Source organism: Gymnoscopelus microlampas (assembly GCF_963454915.1).
Source record: "Gymnoscopelus microlampas genome assembly, chromosome: 14".
NCBI lineage: Eukaryota > Metazoa > Chordata > Actinopteri > Myctophiformes > Myctophidae > Gymnoscopelus > Gymnoscopelus microlampas.
Window position 1 is genome coordinate 30,389,061 of NC_139951.1, and position 18,661 is coordinate 30,407,721.

Genomic DNA, 18,661 nt, shown 5'->3' on the forward strand with positions numbered 1-18,661 from the left:
TATAAAGTGCCTTTCAAAAAAAATGTACAAGGTGCTGTACAAGAGAGAGAGAGTTTATACGCTGTTTTAACAATAGATTTTCTAAGAACATTTTAATCTGAATAAATGGGTGCTACCGTATGATCTGCTATCAGCTCTACAACACAACTGGTCTCTGAATAACTAGCTCCTTCCACCAGGCAATGGTTGTTTATCACCTGCTGGTGCTGTATCTTTACAAAACAGCCCACAGCTAAATATTGCATCCAGGGTCTCCTTTGCATAATTCTGTAAACTCTCTATCACCCCTCAGTGCAGATTATGTGTTTGATGACTATCTGTTATCATCAGTCTATCATCCAGCATGATATCCACCTGGGAGAATAGTGTACATCCAGGATAGTTGATGAACACCACAGGTATCTCTGTTCCATCTGTTGGATGGATGCAGCCTTCACTGCTGGCTGAGATGTAAAACTTGTGGAGACCCTGTGGCTATAATGGCTGAGTGGCCGGTATCTCAAAATATGTTGTATATTTGTTTGTTTCAGTTACACTCTTCTGAAAGATTGTGAATAAGGGACATGATGGTGCTTGAACAACTTTTTGTTCTCTAGCACTCCTGCATTGTAGATGCTTATCTGCACGAGGCACCGACTCTATTTTCTCACTGCCTCATCAGTCTGTCTGAACTCTGAACACAACGTGCAGGGCATGCCATTCACAGTCACACAACTGTATGAAAAAAGGAAACTGTTTTAAAGCAGGTGTCAGACTTGGCATGATTCACACAGGGTATGGGGGCATACAGCACTAGTAGGTTTCTCCATTAACTCTTCCCTGTCGTCTCACTTGTGAAAAACTAAACAATTCTTTGACTTATTAAAACCATCTGCCACTTCGGCATCCGGGGGGTGGCACAGGGGAAAAGTTCCAACCCACTACCACGGAGCTTAGTAAACCCCATTTACTACTGTACCCCATCACATCCCAACACAATACCTAACAGGCTAACACCCTAATGGGTTGTACGCTGGCGTCTTATTCAATTAACTCCAAAAACGCCCGACACGTCCTCTGCCCTTTAAACAATATCTTGACAAGTTTGACTTAAAAAACAGTATAGTATAGTGCCCTGTGAGCGTGTCTTAGATCGATATACTCCCGGAAAGGTTATCAGGAACCTCTCCATCGTCTTGTCCAAAAGGATCGGATTGTAATTGAAAGCATCCACAAAACGTTCAAATGTTTATAATAAAATCTGTGAAAGACATTTTTACTTCTTTTGTTTTATGCATCCTAATGTCATTGTATAATTTTATTATTGTGTTTCCTTTTCTTGATGTTTTGTGTAAAGCACATTGAATAGCCTTGTTGTTGAAATGTGCTATATAAAAATGGCCTTGCCTTACACCAACGCTTACTGTATATAATGTACAAAACAAATACACAAAATATCCTTATAAGGAGGGTGCGGTGTGAGGACAGTATTGCCGCTATGGCAGCTGGAGAGACGTCTACGTTCCATTTGGTTCCATTTGTACACTCTCAGGTTACAGACATGTAAGGGTTCATTTGGACCCCTGGTGGGCCCCCAGACCCGACCTTGAGAACCAGTGGTCTACAGAACGTTCACAGGAAGTGAGAGGAGGAAGGGGAGGAGTAGTTGGGGGTTATGCACCACTTATATAACTCAAATCATGGCCAACCTATGAAACTGTCATATATCCCTCATTACCTGCCAGTCAAATACACATGCACACACGTGCCGTGAACTCACATGCACGTGCAGCGGTGCAGGGCACCTGCATTATACTCTTATAATAACTTGAATGGCAAACCTACAAGAATCTCTTACTCAGCCTAGGCCTTGTTCAGTCTGCCACCGTCTAGCGGCGGAAAAAAACATAGGTTAGGTTGAGTTGCTCTGAGTATAAGCAAGTAAAGTAAAAGTGACGAGGGGGGGGCGGGGTGGTCAGCCACTGGAACCAATCTATCCAAATTGCTCACATAAGACATCAGACGACTGGAAGAGCAATAAAAACGACAATGTTTCTTCACCACAGCCACCCGCTTATTACGCTGGGGCAAACTTTTCGGGCTCACGTTCGAAACCATTACTCTTGCGGTTGGCTTCCTCTGAGGCCAGGTTAGAGAAGAGGGGGGTTTGTTTAGCAAGGTAAAAAAAATGCTAAAAAATAAAGCAACAGCTAAGACAACAGCACCACGCATGGGGATTTGATGGGGATTTTATTTTAAAACAGGTCAAATCTAGCCCCCCTCCCCTCCTCTACTCTAATGAAATGATGACCTATATACAAGGTGGATGAGCCATACAGCCATGGTAGAACTTGGCACACTTCCAAAATTCTAATTGTTGGGCTTCTATGAAGCACATCTCGAGGTTATTCATTACCTCAACAGATGATATGGTAAGGGGTGGAACATTTTCATGCGAGAACACAGTAATGTATACATCATTGACTCAATCACCAGAGTCATCAAGCAGGCTTCACTCTGTGCCAAAGAGGTGGTTAGGCCAATACATGCACATCGTGGGACAGCAGTATAAAATATTGTTAACATGAGGAGGTCTTTTAAAAACATTTAATAAATATGACTCAATTCAAGACGTTAGTACTTGAATTTGAGTCGGTGTGCTCAATACGAAATCAAAAGCAAATCTGCAATTGTCGTTCATTAGTTGGTTTTATACACTGAATTCCCTTTTTCATTAACACTAGTAGTAGGAGAGCAAAGACAAACACCCCTGTTTCCGCCACGCACATATTTCTCTCCTGTAATTCTCCCCGCGAGCTGTGCTGATTATGAGCAGATTAAATTATCCCCAGGAGGCGTGGATAGCGATATTGTTGGTGCCGATTTAATCTCAAATCCACATCCGTCTGTCACTACAGACTATGTGTAAGTAGAAGAGGCTGCTTGTGAAAATCGTTCATTTGACGAGTCCTGTAGGGCTGAACGATAATCCTTTCCGCGTCAACATCGCAATGCACGTACTGCACGTACTGTATGTGCAATGGTCACATGGCAAAGGAGGTAATGTACCGTAAATTGGACTCATCAGTCATCTTACTCTAAAACGAACAAGGTTTTCCACAACTAACTTGCAGAAGAAACAGTCTAGTCCAACTAATAAATAACATAATTTAGTCTGTTGTAATGACTTCTTAGTTACTGGTCTACAGTGAATGACCGATCACAATTGTTCTCAGTAATCATGTGTCATATGATTGTGTCATGTTGAGTATTGAACATCTGCCTTATTTCCCTAATCACCCCAATCATTGCTACTGTGATTAATATAACAAATGGACCTATTAAAGTTAAAAGCTGCACATCTGGTGAAATTTTAATTATGTAGCTTTAATTTTTTAATATCCCAAATACGTATCACAAAAAAAACTAAAATTAAAATGTCATTCAGCCCTAGAGTTGATGTGTATTGAATGTTTCATTACATGAGCAGTTTGTCGATAGTACTAAACTAAATATACAGATCTGTGATAATTGTTTTGTAATCAATTACCTTTTTGGTATTTTTTTGATGTCGCTAACTACAGGAACAGGAAAAGAAAAGAAATTAGAGGAAAAGAAAGGGGTTGCTTTTTCTGCTGCTCTTGATTCAAACCCCAACCCGCCTCTTTCTCTCTAATCCTGATCCATAAATTATGTGTTGGGTAAATAAGACATTGTGCTCCGACAGCTAATCTGATAGGTCCATTGTTATGGCTTAGTGTGTACGTTTCAGAATGCATGGCTGACAGGAAGTTGTTTTGTTTTTTCCAGCAAAAGCATTCTGATTAACTGAGGTGATCGGGTACAACTTTTTAAAGTTATATCACTGAACTCTGTCTGTATTGTTTTTCCACATCACATTGCTAATGTTCATATATGACAATCTTTTGCAAAGTAGTTCAACTACTTTTTCTAATTCATCCAATTTATATAGCACTTTTCTTGTTACTCAAAGTCGCTTTACAAAACAGAAAAATAGAAACAACTTTATTAAGAGAATAAATAGTTTAAAAAAGTTTAGCAAATTGCTAAGTAGTTCACCGTAATATGTTTGGTGGCTTGCAAAAACTAGGCTATGCTTTCAGAGAAGCTTCCCTGACACCGGCCTAGTCTGCAAATATGTGGCGGCTTCATTTCTTTTCACAGTAAGTTAACACATGCAGGTAGCAAGCAGAGAGGGAGAGAAGGAAGATACAGGGGGTGTGTCAGAGCGAGAGAGAGAGAGAGAGAGAAAGGGGGAGTGGGGGACAGAGAGGGAGGGAGGTTCAGTGCCAGCCAAGTGTCGGATGGGCTCCCCCTCGTAAAACACTTGGCTTCGCCCGGGCAAAAATAAACCTAAAGGGCCCCAGTGCGAAGTATTTCTGTTGATGAAAAGCCAGTTTGTGAGTGGCCCCCGTCGTACCCGGGCAGGGCTGGCCATGATGGCTGTTAATAAGAGAGACGTGTGGCCACGTAAAACAGCCTCACCACTCTCTACTGCCAATAAAGGTCAGTTTATATGTTATTATTTTCCCTTGTGATTCAGCTGTATGCTGCACTCACTGCTGTTGCACAGGGAGAGCGGAGGGCGAGAAGACAGACAGGCAGACAGACAGACAGACAGACAAACAGAGAGACAGTGAGAGGGGGAGGGTAAAGCGCTCTTCTTGCCGTAATGATACCGAAGAGAGGGGAAAGGAAAGAACGGAGGGGAGAGGAGGAGAGTTAAGGAGGGAGTCTCTGGCAACCATCTGCATGGAAACCTCTGTCAAAGAGAAACAACCAAATAAAAAACGACAAGAACTGAGGAGCGGTGGGGGAAACCACTAGAAGAGAAGAAAGAAAAGAGGCTGTGCGCTGAGAAAACAGATATATAGAGGGAAGGGGGGGGGGTTAAAAGAATGAGAGAGACACAGAGATTTAAAAAACAACCTTTCACAAACTTTGGGTGCCCGGTGGCTCAACCAGTTAGTGCACAAACTGTAGTGCCTGGGTTCGAATCTGACATCTGCTCTCGTCTCACAATGACTCTGGTCTTTCTCTGCCCTTGGTTTGCTGTCTCTCTACACTGACCTATCTAAAGACCTACCTAAAAAAGCATAAGAAATCCAAAGATAATAATAATAAAAAGCCACAAACTCGAGGGTCACAAAACAAACAAACACTACCTACTGTGTGTGTGTGTGTGTGTGTGTGTGTGTGTGTGTGTGTGTGTGTGTGTGTGTGTGTGTGTGTGTGTGTGTGTGTGTGTGTGTGTGTGTGTGTGTGTGTGTGTGTGTGTGTGTGTGTGTGTGTGTGTGTGTGTGTGTGTGTGTGGCTTGTTATCTGGAAGACAGCAGGACACTCGGTGGCCCTGTGTGAAGGCATACGCAGATCCCCCCTTCCCCAACTGATAATCGCTGTCATGCTCTAAACGCTCTAAACGAAAGCACGCTTATCAACGGCTGGGACCTTTCCTCGCCCTCTACACACATTCAGCTTGAAAGTTCAGCCTCCGCCATAACAGAGCGGAGCGAGAGAGCTCCCCTTCCACACACACACACACCTTCATGGAGAGAGGTTAGCTGCATTCTGCTCAGCTAATGAGGCTGAGCGAGGGGGGAGAGCGGGAGACGGACTCAGACACAAGTCCTGGGTGCCAAGTACAACGGAAAAAAAGGCATAAAATTTCCTTTATTGCAGAGAAGGTGGGGGACACATAGAGAGAGAGGGGCTGAAGATATCAGACGAGAGAGAGAGAGAGAGGGAAAGTGGAGGCATATTATTGAGTTCAGATGACCTGGCCTCGCCACTGTAGAAAGCAATTAGTTTTTCCTTCTTTAGATTTCATTTGATTAGGTCCACTGGGCCGGGGCCCTGTTCGGAATTAATAAGAGAGTGTCATTGATCTCTCTCACCACGGGCTACAATTAGGACCACACAACAGTTACAGTACCACCTATCACCCCTAGCTACAGCTTTAAAGGATCCCACCGCACCTCACATCCGATAGCCTTTTGTTTCTTTTCCACTGCGTATCACGCCCGGGAAAGCTGTACATTTGAGGATTACAGTTTTGTCCATGGTAATGTTTTGCTTTGACAGTGTGGGACACTGGAACATTTGAATGTCTCATTACCTTTTACTGTAATTTTTCTAATGTCAGAGAAATTAGGTGGTATAATATAAGCAGTACAGGTCACATATATAGTACTGTACTGCAGACACTGCCCTTGATATTGTTAGTGTAGTTGTTTTGCGTTGAGTTCTCTCTTTTACAGTCAGTGGAACTATTTTTTGTCATCTGGCTCAACTGCTTCAGCAAAAGAACACTTACATGAGAACATTGTCCTGTCATGATATTAAAATAGCACATTTTCTCATCTACCAATCTGCTGTCAAAAAAATGTCTTTATCAAATGATAGCTCTTTTATCACAGTGAAATCGCACATTAATGAGGCCCAAGGGAGCGTCTCGTCCCGATTCAATTCAAGCTACCCCAGGCCCTACCAACAAATTGGATGCACAATGGTATGCGGGCATACGTTCACACTAACAAAGCCACCCAATGTTTGCCTAGTCGTTTGAGTAATCTCACTTTTCCCTCGGCCAAGACCAATCAATCATGTCTTTTTTCTTCTTTTTTTTTGCCAAAATTTTAATAGTGACGGCTTTGTTGTGCTGATGCAACTAAGAAGGTTGGTCAACACAGGATATATGGTGGCCCAAATCTGTTGGCGCCTGGACCCTGGCATAAATACTTGTGCTCGGCAGCGCTCTGTCTTGGCTGAGTCCATGAACCAGTGTGCGAGCCTATGGAGTATGGGTGATATAATCTAATTAATCAGGCAAGAACAGAGACAAATGCAGCACGGCGCCCCCAGGCCGAGCCTCTATAGGATGAGCAGTACGCTTATTAAGGTCAAAGCACAGGAAACAGAATAAAATAACCCTAGGCGTGTCTTGTATGTTGTGTCGTCTGGGGCAGTGGAGAGGCGGGAGACAGATTCCTACCGCTCTCTCCGTCGGCAGACTGTTCAGGAATAGCTCTCGACATGCTGGACTACCCAGAATGCCCTTTCCCCTCCCCGGGGCAGCTCTGACATCATAATACAGTGGATTCAGACCAGGACATCAGCTGCACAGCCGAGGTTATATAACTGAACTCTCTTTCCCTGCTTCCAAGGCATTCAGCACTGCTGCCCTACTGAGGGCACGAGAAGGGGGGTCGACTGAGGGAAAGAAGGATAGAAAGAAAGGAAGAAAGAAGGGAGGCAGAGGAGGGAGAAAAGAAACAGACAGGCAAAGACAGTGGGGTCACAAAATGAGAGGCCTTTTCCTCTGCAATAACCCTCCCCCCCCCCCCCCCCCACACACACACACACACACACACACACACACACACACACACACACACACACACACACACACACACACACACACACACACACACACACACACACACACACACACACACACACACACACACACACACACACACACACACACACACACACACACACACACACAAAAGGCCCCAGCCAGCAGGCATCCCAAGACACAGACATAAGAAGAGAAGATATGAAGATATACACCAGGTCACTCTGGGCTACATTGAGATACAGCATACAGCACCTCTATGACACTGCTAAATTCAAAGCCTGGTGCAAAAGCCTGTTTTTCCCCCTACCTGCACCACGTATGGAAAAATAATACGGGCTGAAGGAAAACTATAGGAAATTACCTCCTGAGTGCGTATACACTATATAGGACACGTCCATCTGCATGCTTGTGACGGAACTACCATCGACTCAAAGCTTTTCATCGTACTGTATCCTCAAGCAGATCTGCCTCACGCACACACAAGGCTTCATCTGAAACTGTACATTCAGGAGAAATGTTTATAGTTGAATGGCAGATTTGTCTGATGGCTAATCATCAACCCAGGGAGAGAACACAGTGTTTTAAGGCACTAGCTAATGATTAATACATATGGTGGTTATCTGGAGTGATGCCAGGCAGCCGATCCTGCCCTCCATCTCGCTGTGTGTTTAATCACCTCCTCAGCACAGACTGACACATGCAGCTAAGTGGAGAAAACTCCCCAGACACTGTGCTCTCAGCTCCACACAGTGTCGATTTAAAGTTATTTACTTTGGTTTCCAGTCTCCCCACACCTTTTCTCAGCGCATTCAACACTTTATTTACCAATGTTCCCTCTGTTTGCTTACTACTACAAAGACAAAGTATAAGGCGGGAAGGATAGAGAAGTTCAGTAATGTTGGAAGCGGGTAACTGCACCCAAGTTCATTAGAGTACAGTGTAAATACAGGCAGAATGATAGGAGTGTATGCACTCCAAATATACAGCATTTAACATTCATTCATTTCAAACTAATTTACACACCTGTTGTGGGTGTGATGTCTTCATGGTTTATGCATGCTCCATAATCTTCCACTTCATCAAACAAAAACAAAGACAGGGAATAGATATCAAGTTTGACATCAAGTCTATTTACTTTGGAGTAGCAGTCTCCTTTTCTGATTACCGTGTGGATGGGAATATTGGTGTGTGCAGTGCCCTGGAAACAGTCTATCAGTCTGTGCCTGTGTGCCAGCCGCTTCTGTTGGCAGCTTGATACATGTGAGTGAAAGGGCACACTGCTTTTAAGCTACCGTTCTCCATCAGTGCAAGACAAGAAGAGAACTCCTCTGTGGACGGGGGACTCTGAACAGACTGTGTGGAGTGGATGCGTTCACTGATCTAATTATTACAGCTGTGTCACACTCACAGCGCAGAGGTGGGTTTAATTTAGAAAAGAGCCACACTAAGGAAATAGTTGTCACGATAATCACCCGGAGCTGTGATACACCACCAACTGAGATTATCATTTAATGGGGATTACTATGTGAGCCGAGTAAATGACAGTCTGCAGACACAACCTGTAAACAACAGAAGGCTGTGGTGCATTTGGCAGTTTTGGGGCAAGACAGATGGAGCATATTCTCAGTGGCAGACTGGACACAACATGAGATGTAAGTTCAATGTTTTTGCTCTGTTTAACAGTAAGTTCTGTTGTCATTAATGTATTGAAGCCATTGATTGGCCCTGATAACGGCTACGTGTGGGCCAAAACATGATGGCATTTTTAATGTTTTATCATGAACTAGCTTGTGGTATTAAAGCTTTTTAACTTCATGAAGAGTGCCTCGGATTTCATTTCTTTTTTTTTGTAATGATGCCACTTTTTGGGCAGTGATGCCCATCAACATTGACCCACAAGTGGCCCTGTGTATCACAGCATCAAGACAGCAGACAAGCCATTAAATTATGTGAGGTGGACTTTCATCCAAAGTGCGTTATGACGGCATGACTGTATACCCTTTGTTCGTGCAGGTGGCACTCAGTGGGAACTGAACCACTGACCCACTTCTAAACATATTGCATCTCAGAATACCAGCCCAATTTAATTACGGTATACACTTTTACTGGTAAATAACAACTGACTTTACCAATACTGCATTGTGATGTACAGTACATCTGTAATGCTAGTAGTCAAAAATGCTGAGCCATTTCATAATGCCTTGCCTGCATTGAATTTCTGCTAGTGGTTGCAATACTGATAAAAAAAAGAGAAGAAAAAAACATTTACACACAAATCCAGGCTATATTATTACTGCATTATGGAGAGCAGTAGGTTACATTAAGTTGGTAACTTTACACACACACACACACACACACACACACACACACACACACACACACACACACACACACACACACACACACACACACACACACACACACACATACTGTAACTGCTGCAAATATAGAGTTTTGCCTGTCTCTAGCATTATACTAGGCTTATATATCATCATCATCATCATCATCATCATCGCACTGTATTCTTTCAATCACATGCAGCATGTGACATGCTGCAATATTTTGTGTGTACACACACACACACACACACACACACACACACACACACACACACACACACACACACACACACGCGTGCGCGGACGCGCACGCATGTGTCTGTAGTCTGTATGTGCGCCAGAGTGCAGCAGGCATAAATCCAAGTTCGGGCCCATAAGGCAGCAGCAGCAAGAAAATATATAGCGGACCACAAACATATTATCGCCATGCAACTTGCACGCTCTAAACGCCACCTCGGCAACAATAACCAGAAAGCACAGGGACACATTAGGTCCATAAACAGCGGCGGTGTATCCGAAACAAGCACACCTTTATTAATAAACCACGCTTTACTGTAACAGTATATCGGCTACATTGTGTCTCCTCTCCTTACTGCTGATCTGTCAAACCATGCCTACCTACAGTACCGCCTAATGCACGCACGCGCGCGCGCACACACACACACACACACACACACACACACACACACACACACACACACACACACACACACACACACACAGTGTGTGTAGCCACCGCGGCTAACATGAGCAAGAAACCATGCACTCACATCCAATGCTGTAATTACTGACCTAATGCGTGATAGTAACACTTACCGTGGTGTTGCTCCACGCGGGCTGGAGGACGCGACAATAAGCGGGTGGGATTTCGAGAAGGAAAACAGTGAGAAAAGTCATGAGCCGGGCTGCTGCTCCCCCCTTCTTGCTTTCCAGCACAAGTGTCTGGTGGTACACATACACACACGCACACACACACACGCATACACATGCATACATACACACACACACACACCCACACACACTAACAGCCAACGAGCTATTCCTCCCTCCGCAATAAGGCGACTTCTCCTTCTCTTTGTCCGTTTTTAGGATGTGTTCTCTTCTCTCCTGGTGTTTTTCTGCACGCCAAACAAAACAAACAAAATGCTGTCCCAGTTGCCTTTTTTTCTTTTTTTTTGCGTGTGTGTGTGTGTGCAGTGGGCTGCTTGCCACGACAGGGGGAAAAGGAAAGGAATGGAGAGAAATAATATACTACGCTCGCTCCTCCCTCCCGCTTATGTACAGTAAGTAAGTGAGGAGAGTTAGCTCTCTGACTGTCTGTCTGTCGCCCCGCATATACTACAGCTATTTATTTAAACTATCTACCGCTCTCTACAGGACCGACATTGTAGAGCACGAGCAGCACCACCACCACGTCTGAGGGTGGGAAGAAGAGCTCAGTCAGTGTGAAGATGTGCTGTAGTAGTGTGTAGACAAGAGCCAGTGTTGCCAGGTTGTGTGAGAGAAATAAGCAACCAGGTCTATGAAAACAAGCCCAAAAGAAAGCGTTTGTGAGCTTGTAGATCTGCTATTTTCAAAAACTCTTGCAATAAAATGTGGAATATTTGGATTTTTAAAAAACATTCTAACAACACATGGCACAAAACATGTATGACCACTGGTTTAAATAACAATCAAAACTTTTGGAAGCAAGCCTAAATAAGCAACTTCACTTTAGAAACAAGACCCAAAAAACCCGCAAACTACCAATATTTACAAGCAACTCTACAGAAAAACAAGCCCAACGTCGCTTATAATAAGCGCACATGGCAACACAGGCGTAGAGCATCCTCCGTGGTTAGTTTTAGTTTTTTAGGCTCTAGGTGGAGCGTGTGTGTGAAGGTGGGTGGTGGCGGTGGCGCCTCTCCATCCCATCTTCGTCGTCGCACCTCATTAATTGATGGTTCAACGCGGGCTATAACTGCATGTCTACATCCCATGGCCTGAAGGGATGGTCTGTTGTCCAGGCAACCGCTGACGTGGATTAACACATTTTTGTCCATCCATACTATATCTATGCCATACATATGAGATCCCTCAGGCTCAGACAGACCCTCAGGATCAATAAAGGGTCTGTCTGTCTGTCTGTCTGAGTGTCTGTCTGTCTGTCTGTCTGTCTGTCTGTCTGTCTGTCTGTCTGTCTGTCTGTCTGTCTGTCTGTCTGTCTGTCCTCCACTGAAATGCTTCTCAATGCGCCGTACCTTTTTACTTACTATTACAATGTACACTACCTACCTGCTTTTTAAAAAATATATATTTACAGTATGGGTTTACTTGGGTAGTTCTCAGTTCAGTCAAATAGCCCTTAGAAATAATAATGTAGTTCTAAATTAACATTATCGTTATAGTTGATGATTTTTGTAATTACATATAGACTGAGTAGACAGAGAGATCTCCGTGTGTGGGCATAACAGACAGACAGACAGACAGACAGGTGTATTGTGCCACTTGGCACCCTCGGATCCTCTGCTATACATGCGCCTATAGCTTAAAGTCGATTGGTCAAAGGGTGCTCCAATTATCATACTGTCATACTTACATGCACACGCACACGCACACACACACACACACACACACACACACACACACACACACACACACACACACACACACACACACACACACACACACACACACACACGCACACACACACAGTTTCTGTGCATTTTAAAGACAGACAGACAGGCACTAGGCAGGCAAGCAGGTAGAATAGATCAGTATCAGAATCAACTTTATTGTCACATCACAGGTTTACAGGTATAAAGACGTGGGTGAAATTATTTTCATGTAAGCTCCATTATTCATAGTTTTCAGGAAAGGGGGGGCCGAGAGATGAAGAGCTAGGAGAAAAACACAGGAAAGAAACGGGTCAAAAGAACAATCTAAGATACCTATGTAAGGTTATATAGAATAAAAAGTAGCAGGTATGTACATGAGCACAGGCCTTAATGCAAGACAAAGAAAAGTCTTACGTGCGGGTGACATCGTCCACAAAGTGTAAAAAATAAATAAACTGCATTGGTAGGTCCACATCCACATAGGTAGAGACCACATAGGAAAGTAGTCCACATAGACAGACAGACAGACAGACAGACAGACAGACAGACAGACAGACAGACAGACAGACAGACAGACAGACAGACAGACAGACAGACAGACAGACAGACAGATAGATAGATAGATAGATGCGTAGATGCGTAGATGCGTAGATACGCAGATACTGTAGAATAGATGGATGTCCATGCATACTTTTAGCAAAACAAGAATCTGGCATCTCAGAGCAAGGAAATACATTCATGTTGAACTTTGTAAGTACTGTATATGCAGCGTGTGCACGGTTGACTTATTTTTGTTCACTTGAGCGACATGAAATCCTCTGAAGATAAGAGATGGAAAATCTGTATTAACGATGATGGAAAAGCCTCTAGAAGCAGAGGTTTGGGGGCATGCATCCAATGGCAATATCGTGGAGCAGATAAGAGTCTCTGTCTGTCGTCATGGCGGCATCAGCAGGGGAGCTTTCACACGTTTCTTCCTAGAGATACATTAGCCAATAAAACCCTGGATTCCATCGGAGCACGTTCAGTTTAACTCTGGCATTGACAGTCTCTCCCTCATTGACCCTCGGTACAGATATGTATAGTAGCTTGGGAAAATGTTTTATCCTAATTCTTCCTGCATTCCCATCATGGAGGCCTGCAGAACCCTCATCAGTCGACTCTATGGACCTGCTTAGCACAGGGAGAAGGAGCTTACAGTGTGTGCATTCAAAAGGAGCTCATGTGTATTCATGCCCTCACATCCTTATTAGAAAGAAGTTTAACTTTAAGCAGCGCAGGCAGGGTATTAGGAAATTGTGTTCTGAGAGACACTATGCACTGCATAATATGGGTCTCAGCTGTCACTCAACAGAAGTTTCCTTCCTCACTTCAACATGTCATACAAACAGATCTGGACAAATGTATGCCAACAGCAGCCTCTGGTCAGCCAAGCAAAGACCCCTCTCCAGCTAATCTAACAGACAAATTTGACAAGAGAGAGGAATCACGCCTTTTTAACATCATGAGAACAGACAGTGGCAGTGAATCCTCAGTGCGTGCATGTGACATTTACATTAAATGGGTTTCAATTGCGTTGCCAGAATAACTTGTGGAGACGAACAAAGGTTGCCACATGCTTATGTGCAAATGCCACTGCAGAACCAAGATAAAAGATAAAAGATTGCTGTTGCTTCTCCGTCTAAAGCCATTATAGAGGCGTGCGTGTGTGCATGCTGCGTGCGTGCGTGCAGCCAGGTGGGAGTGTGAAGGATCTTTGATTCTCGGTGAAGGGAATTATACCATTCGATTCTGTGCTTTGATGGGACCCCAACCTCATTTCCATTTGATCGCACCGGAAGAGGCTCTACCAATGAACAAAGCATGTTGTCAACCAAAAGGCCCAAAGCATGTTTTCAACCAAGAAGCCCGTTTGACAGCCTATAACAAAAGGACAGAGAGATATTAACACAGAGATATAGGCCTATACCCTGGTGTAAACCTGGCATGAAATTGCATTTTTCTGTAGATGTGAATCAGAGTTGCTTTGCATCTTTGAAGGGCCTGTGCTGGTACATGGGCATGAGTGAAAGGCTCATGCTCACTTTGGAGTGCTAACGGCATCAAGTGGCAAGCGAAAGCACTGAAGGATGGCAATTATCAGACGCCCCAATGCTCTTCAAATAACTTATAAACAACCGGCTCTTTAATCACCACCCCCTCCCACTAAATATTAATCCATCTCAACTGGACTCCGTCAGAATAAGGACACCGCTCGCATACTTTGATATTCAAACAGATTCCTTCAATGCAAAGATTAGCCTAGTCTCTCTCTGACCTTGGGTGAGACTCACATACCAAAAGGCTTAAGTCAAATGCTGTGTTTCCCGTCAGACATTACGGTATGCCTGTGGAATCGTGATCTCCACACGTATTTGCACCGTGATGTATGCCACAGTGCCGATTTCCCATCATGCCTCTGTGTCCTAGCGAAACATCAAGGACATGTCAAGCAACGGTTCTCAAACTGGAGCACATCAGAGCATTCCAGGATAAGCCAAAGCCAATGCAGTGAGCCGGGCCTCAGAAACAAAATGTCTCCATTCAAAAAGCTATAAGGTTTTGTCACATTTGATTTTAACCACTTAAACCTTATACTTAGTTGATCGTATTTCCAAGAGCCCTATACTAGGACCCCTCCTGTTTTCAATGTACACTAAATGTCCTCGCCGCTATTGTGGCGTTGCGACACGTGAGCTTGTAGCTGCTTTTTTCGCCGACTGTTTGCTCCAGAATAGGGACACTGGGGTTCAAATGGTTAAAAACCTACTGTAACTTGTGAAATGTAAAACTGCTCCACGAGATGGGTGGAAGGGCTGCAAAACCACCACAGAACAAGCAGAATAATCAAACATTCATAGGGTCTGCTGTGTATATTTTATACAGAGTCCCTTGTTTTGATGTAGATGTTGCATGGCTTGTCATTCTTTATTCAAAAGCGCTCTCAGACGTATGTCACAGACAGCAGTAAAGCAGCAGTGGTGGAACAGAATGTGGTTTAATGATGATGTTTTCTGTTTGACTTTTTCAACCGGTCGGTCGATTAAGAACAGATCGGTACAACGAGGACCCACCTGGCAAATCATGCCTCACAGCAAGGTCCTGATTGATGTTCAACTGCAGTTCTGTTCAAGGAGAGGGCTAAGAAATCACACGGTCACTTTTAAGTCTCTTCATTCATATACTGTGTGTCAGCAGCAAAGAAGCCAATTTCCCTGATGGTACAGTCATCTATACTCAAGACATGGCCCACCATGTATCTCTGGAATAAAGTGTTTAAGTGTACAGACACAAATGGCTTGACATAATCTAGTTTCTCCAGCTCTCATTTGCTTATGCATGCGGTAGTAATTGTTTACGGGACTCCAGCTTAAGTTAAAACACAGTACAGTGTTTATGTGGTGTGTTTGACTGATGGTTTGCACCATGGAATCTGTTGTCAGCCTCGGTCAAACCGCCGTTATGATTTTGGTTGACAAGTGTGGAAACAGCTGTGTTAATGCCTCACTCAAATGAATGTGTCTTGTAAAAAATCTAAGTTCTGAGAGGACCACAATGGAAAGAAGTCCTCGACATTTATTGTGTTTTATCCTCAATTGTTTTTAACCGACATGTTGTATGATTTGTAGGTTTTATGCAATCCAAATAAACTTTAACTAATCTAAATTATCTCTGGAAATCATGGTCTAGCGCTGTTTGCAGATACCCAGAAAAGTGAAATAGAGGAGGGTGGTGGCCACTAGCCTGGAAACCAGACGAATCTGCCAGTGCAAAAAAGAATAAGGCATATTTTACTAATATCTACGCAGTGATATTAGTCTGGCCATACCAGGCTAAGGTGGCCACTCACACAATACAGTATAAGCAATAAACACATGTACACACGTTTGCACACACACGCACACTCACGCGCACACACTGAGGGATTCAAATCATAAAACCCAATTACAGTACATCAAGTATATTTTTAGGTGTCTGTAACCTGCCCAACAACCACACAGAGACCATCGCTATTGGTATTTGCTTTGCCAGACACTAAGAAAAGCACAAAAGTGACAGAAAGTAAAAGACAGTATCGATACAATTTATAAGAAATTTGCACTCAGGTAGCATTTAAATTGAATTTCAACCCACAGTAAAATCATGGTCAGTCACAAGTAATTTTTTTATACAACTTCTCTAAACACTTAGTCGCTAGTGTCTGCCATGACACTCATGCCCAAATGATGCAGGCAGTGATGTAGTGATGTTTTGTTCTTGCTATTTTCTTGTATTGTTTTAATTTTGATCTTGCTTCCTTTTAATTTGTTCTTGATCATGTTTTTGATCTTATCATTCTTAATCTAGTTTAATATTGTGTTATTTTTCTTTTGTTGATCTCTTTTTTTTATGTAAAGCACTTTAGTCTGCGTTTTGATGTCATGAAAGGTGCTATACAAATAAAGTTTATTATTATTATTATTTACCAGAAATGTATTTATTTATGTATTTTAAGTGAATACATTTGTTTTTAAGCGGTACTTTGTTTTGAACAGAGTTCTGGGAACCTCAGTTCCAACCGACCATAGACAGATGCGATAATGACAATGGAGCTACCAGAGATGCCACCAAAAAGACTAGAAAAATGAATCTTACAAAGTATGACTTTAACACAACCCTTGTTGACTGGTGTCCTTCAGTGGTACCCCAGCAAATACAGTTGATCTACAAGCTCACAACCCGTCACAATGTGACGGGTTGTGGTGATTTTTTAAAGCATTTTTGCTGAATATTTGCCTATTATGCCATGCCCAGAATAGGGATGCTACTGGGTTCATGTCGTGTTGTTAAGAGCATCTCTGCTGATTAGTTCACATGCAATTTACACAACAACGTGCGGCAGTTCATCCACGGATCTGCCTTTACAATGATGCATAAGGACACTCTAACTGAGCGCCATTACTTCTTTGGTAATTGGTCGTAGTTATTTTCACTGGTAAATATTCATGTAAAGCATGTTATTTATGCACTTAATGTATAATACAAGTCACCCGACTCACCCCCCCAACAAGGCTGTTGGCGGGGGCTTTTAAGTAATTACGACACTGATCAGGGATGTAAAGGAAAACCTCAAGATTTAATGCTAACCATATATTCGTTTTAACGCTAACCGTATATTTGTTCCTGGCCACAGACACACTAACATGAAATCAGAATTTGCACCGAAAGCACTCAAACACAGTGAATTTATCTCTTGTCTTGTACCTTGTTTATGAAAGACAGAAAAGATTGGTTTGCTTGTGTACATTTTTGCCACTTAAATTGACTGGACTGACTGGTTATAATGATTATTTCGATAACAGTTGCAAGTTACTGCAGGGGCATGTCATGATACGTTTGCCTTTAAGCAGTGTCAAATATTTTACAGCGAGATTGTTGGAACATGGATGCTTAGAGAGGCTAATAAGACATAATGAGGGGCTTAGTATGGTCATTAGTGACAGCCATCATTTCTGACGCCTCACTAATGTGTCCTCAATTTTACTTTCCAACACCCTCCATCTTCCATTTTCATGCTTCTCCTTGACCCATTCACTTGATCCTCGGGTTTCCAACGGTCGAAAGCCAGGGTCAGTCCGGCTGTTAGGCCAGCTGCATCTGACATTTAGTGGCGTATCCCCCCATTGAGAAGCTGCAAATGGCAACAAATGAGGTAAATAAGTGAAGCTTTTAGCAGCTGGACGCAACCATAGCCACCTCCACGGCTCCATCCTTTCGGTTGAATCTTCTCCATAAGAACCACAAGCGTGTACAGGTTGAGATATAGTGCTTTCCAATTAGTCCATACATTTTCCACCATTAATGCCCCATTGCCCAAATACAAACAAATGAGAGTTAATCTAACAAATGGCTGTTAGAGGCTGATATTGGAGAGGTTTGTGTCTGTTTTGTCATGAATAATGAATCGCTCCCATCTGTAGCTTGTCCTCTCCCTAAATGGCGCCAGTACCTAATCCGGCGCATGATAAAGATTTCCTTTGATGGGAGTTAGCATGTTTTTCTCTGGGTTATATGGAGATCGAGACTATAAAGGTCATGATTCATTATTAACAGATTATTAAAGTCTTTGTGACTTTGACAGGCTGTTTTTCAAATCTTGTTATTCCAAAGAATTGGCATAGAAACTCAATTTATTTCAGTTTTGTAAATACATATCATTCATGTCTAGGTACCTCTTTTGACATCAACATTATCACTCACTCACTCACTCACTCACTCACTCACTCACTCACTCACTCACTCGATCGATCACTCGATCGATCACTCGATCGATCACTCACTCGATC

At 43.1% G+C, this 18,661-nt stretch overlaps 1 protein-coding gene across 3 annotated transcripts in view; it reads right to left on the minus strand.

Annotated features, from left to right (window-relative positions):
• The window catches only part of LOC311060592 (thyroid hormone receptor alpha-B), a 169,922-nt gene extending 159,052 nt beyond the window's left edge, over positions 1 to 10,870 (minus strand). For 2 of the 3 annotated variants that reach the window (XM_084078821.1, XM_084078820.1), the window contains exon 1: positions 10,516 to 10,870. The gene's annotated coding sequence lies outside the window, so the exon portion shown is untranslated. Of the gene's footprint in view, positions 1 to 8,383; positions 8,435 to 10,515 lie in introns of all 3 variants that reach the window. The other variant, XM_084078819.1, reaches the window with a different exon arrangement.
• Positions 10,871 to 18,661: the final 7,791 nt, after the last annotated feature.